The sequence below is a fragment of the Nematolebias whitei genome, chromosome 12 (assembly GCF_014905685.2).
Source record: "Nematolebias whitei isolate Nwh7 chromosome 12, NemWhi1, whole genome shotgun sequence".
NCBI lineage: Eukaryota > Metazoa > Chordata > Actinopteri > Cyprinodontiformes > Rivulidae > Nematolebias > Nematolebias whitei.
This window is the reverse complement of record NC_056509.1, coordinates 10742742-10747169: the sequence shown is the minus strand read 5'-3', so window position 1 is coordinate 10747169 and position 4428 is coordinate 10742742. Positions and strand designations below refer to the sequence as shown.

Here is a 4428-nt window from a genome sequence, read left to right as displayed (position 1 = left end):
GATGATGGGAGGATGGATGGAAGGATTGATGGATGATGGGAGGATGGATGGATGATGGGAGGATGAATGGATAATGGATGGATGATGGATTGATGGCTGATGGGAGGATGGATGATGGATGGATGGATGATGGGTGGATTGATGGATGATGGGTGGATGATGGATGGATGATGAATGGATGATGGATGTATGGATGATAAATGGATGGATGATAGATGGATAGGTGATAGATTGATGGATGAATGAATGGAAGGATGGATGATGGATGGATGATAGTGATGGATGGATGATGGATGGATGATAGTGATGGATGGATGATGGATGGGAGAAGAAACTGCAGCATTTAAATGATCTCAGACCATCTTGATGAGTTTCATGTTTCCAGCTGATCTGATCTGTGAGAAGATGTGCACGATGTGCACTTTGTGTTTCTGCTGGTTTTAACTGAAGCTCTGCGCAGTGTAGTGAACTAGGCCTGATGTCAAAACCTTGACCTTAAGGACCATATGGGACAGAACTTGTCATTTCATTGATTTGCATCCAGAAATACAGGTTGACCCATCCTGAGACTTTCTTTCTTGAATTAATCAAGTGAAAGAAGACTATTCTCTATTATCATTACTATTTTACAAATGTTTGATAATCAAATTGTGTTAGTTCAAACAATGTTTGAATGTTGAAGTGAACTACTCATTTTTATTAACTGTGAAACAGTAATAATGATTCTTAATCCTCATTCAAAGAAGAAATCAGGTTAATGATGCATTGTCTGATTTTCTGTCTTCAGTGAGCAAGTGTGTAAGTTGTTCAAAGTTCAAGTTTCGGTCAACTGCAAGTTTACTGAAAAAGAAATGTCATGTTTAACTTTTACAGCAAGATACTGGAGAAGTGACTCCACGAAGTCTGAATTCTTCATAACAATCTTTTGTCTGTTCTTAAACAATCTTAATCTTTTTCCTTGACTTTTCATAACACCTTACATCACAAAACACACCTCTGTTTTGGTCAATCGACCAATCAGAAAGTTCTCAAATGAACCGGAAGTGAGCTTCTTTAAATGTTGGCACTTCCTAGTTCAACTAGAGTTAAAGTCGAGCAGTAAGTTGGAGTTGGAGTCAGCTGATGATGGAGAGTTCTGCAAGAGGTTCCACCTCCAGTTGGAGTCAGGTGGAGAGTTTGCAGCTCCAGCAGTTCCAGAGTTCATGAAGGCTGGAATTCAGGATGCTGATGAAAGAAAGAAAATCAAGCTGAACCAGAGAAGATCTGGGAATTATGAAAGTCTGTCTGGATGACCTCACGACTCCCGAGGTTTAGCTGTTCTTACGGAGACGCTGAAAAGTGGCTCGAAGTGGAACTTTACGCCGGAACTGACATATCTTCAGAAAGGTAAAAAGTCGATCTTCAACCAAAGTGTACCGTTGGGACAAGCTGGTCCAAAGGAGCGTGCATGTTCTGGTTAAAACAGACAAATTCCCTCACACATCTCTCTCAAGATAAACTTCATTTCCCATCTTTAAAATTCTTCTATCTAGTAGAAATCATTCCAGATATTTTTAGAAATGTCTAAAGCAAAGTTTTTCAATCACCGCCGTGTGGTTAATAATCTGTTGTACTACTGGAAGTGAGAACAATCGCTGCATTGTTTACTTCCTGTAAACTGATTAATATGTCGTTATTTTCAATTCTTGCCAATTAATGTAAATGTGTGATGTGTTAAACTTGATTATGTTAATAAATGACCCACTGTCGTTGGTGAGTCAAAGATAATTAACGTCTCACGTCCACATTTTATTAAATTCAGATGCACGTTATTATACAGTCCAGAAAAATGAAAGAATCCGTTTTATCTATGAATCTATTTATCTATGACAGCATATGTTCATCTACAGCAGACAGAGAGCTCGTTGGATGTTTTACATTTGTTTAAAAACATGTTCATCTATAATTGTGGTTTAATCCACCAGTGATGGTGTCAACAGGACCTTTTTTGAACCAGATGAGTTCAGATCCATCAAGGCAGACTTCAAGGTCGCGACCTCGTCAAGGTCTGGACAACAGCTGAAGACCTCGGCTGAACTTATCAGTTTGTGTCCTTGCTGGTTCCCCTTCCTTCCTTCTTCTTGTGTTTTTAACCTAAAAGATTTATGTCAAGTCCAGGTCCAGAGTCACTCTGAGGTGACTCCCCTCCAGTTCCATCAGCCGAAGACTTGCAGACTCTGACCATCAAACCTGCCTCTCCGTGGCTCTGGTTTCCTCCACAGACTGAGTGAAGCTGCTTGAGAAAAGCTAGTGTGACATTTAAACTGATGCTTGTTCAAACATTTCTTTTCTGATATTAGTGGTTTACAAAGTCTGCTTGCCAAGAACTTACTGAATCAAACTAGATTTAAATTTACATAATGACAAGAACAGCCTGATGTGGCCTCTGACCTGCTGGTTTCCATTAACTTTGGCCCCTGAGCTGAACAGTCCTGGCCTAAACTATGTCCAAACATTCTTCAGTTCTAGATCAATATAGAATCGTGTCGGATCATAAAGGATTGTGTCTGGTGTCTGTAATCATTGTGAATATAACTCCATTATTAAAAGTCAGAGTAAATACTTCATGCTAAATGTCAAAATTCTTAGTTTTCATTTTGTTGTTGCTTCTATTGTTTATTGATGATTTTTTAAATTTTGCTTTATTTTCATTTTATCAAAAAAACTCCCCAAGACTAGTTTAGTCTCTGTTATAAAAAAAAGTATCTGTAATGAAACGATTCAACCCTCAGATGATGAATAATGAACTGAATTAATGTAGATGTTGGATCATTTGATGATCCCTAGCAGTTCATTGCTGAGCCAGATCTAAACCTTAAATGTTGAAAATGTTGTAAACATAAATTCCAGCTGTTTGTGGTGTTACTGTTTGAACCTGTAGATGGCAGTAACTGCACATCATGTTCTTTAGTGACCCCCCTCCCGCCCCCAGATCATATTTGACCCAGGTGTTCAGACTCAGTGGCACAGACAGACTTGCTCAGCTTCCGTCCAGCTGTGTTTGGAAACAGGAAGCTGCCGGCCAGAAGATGTTTGGCCCCCGCTGCCTGTATCCTCTAGTTTATGAGCCAGCTGTTCCCAACATTATTAGTCTGGAGACTGCTGATACACCCAGGACAGTCCATGACAAGGATATGTCCACCTCTGCCCAGCCTCATGTTTGAATGCAGACATTTTAACTTCAACATTTCCAGAGGGTGTGAAAATCAACCCTAACCTGGAGTCAGTGTGAACTGTCGTCTCGGTCTACAACCAACGGCCCTGACTTCAAGATTTATTAGTTCTGTGCGACCTCCAGGCATGTTTAGCTCTGTGCATCCTGGATATGACATTAGCTACTTAAGATGGGATTACAGTGTTAGCATTAATGCTAAATGTAGCACAGTTAGGAAATACATTTGTCTGTGGTTGAATATTTCTGTTGTAACAAAACTTCTTGATAGAAAGTATTTTACCCATCTTTAACCCGTTTATATCCCCTTAAACAGGCGTCACATTTGTAAAATAAAAAAATGGATGGACTGTACTTGTATAGCGCTTTTCTACCTGTTCCAAGATACTCAAAGCACTTTACAACACAATCTGTGCCTCATTTACCCATTAATACAGCACTCTACTAAAAAATGTGGTTTGAGTTGACTTGTGAAATTTTCTCTGCCAAACAGCCTTTTCCACTGACTCTGGTTTGATGTCTTATTAGATTACAAGATTCAAGTCTGAAGGAAAAAAGCATATTGACAATAAATCTGTTAATTTAACAAACCTGAGTAGCATGGGGAAGAACCATGCACAGCCACAGCAGCCTGGCACCTTTTCCTTATATTGCTCATCAGGTTGGTCATACGCTGCAGTGGAATGACATCCCATTTTTCACACACTGCCAAATTCTTAAGGTCGTTTCTGATAAAGTCCACTCTGTGGGACGAGTGTTGGCATCTTGGAGGGTCATTGGGTCCCAGACTGTGGAGATATGGGATTGCCACCTGTGGCAGAATCTCATCTCGTGGAATACCCGCTCCACACCCTGTCTGATATTCCTCATTACTGGAAAAATTGCCGTCAATTTGGAGACTGAACCGGGCTCACTCCACCGAAAACTGTAAACTGGTTTTGTGGAACCAGGTTAAAGTTGCTGTAAGGCCCCAACCAGATCAGTGAGACACTAACTGACTGCTGGAGCAGAGCTTATGCTCGTAGGTGATGACGATCAGGTGCCAATCAGACAAAAACATCATCACTCCGCCTTTCAAGAGCAAGAATAAAGGGTGAAACATACAGTCAACATTTAAACAGCTTTTATCAAACAGTTTCTGTATACACAAACTGCTGCAGCATAAAGGTACAACTTGACAAAGTAGACCTAGGAGTCCTGAAAAGTTCAATCTGGTC

At 40.2% G+C, this 4428-nt stretch overlaps 1 protein-coding gene across 1 annotated transcript in view; it reads left to right on the top strand.

Moving 5' to 3' along the window:
- Positions 1-4428, top strand: part of tlr5a (toll-like receptor 5a) — a 25399-nt gene that overhangs the window by 5304 nt on the left and 15667 nt on the right. The gene's annotated exons all lie outside the window — the stretch shown is intronic.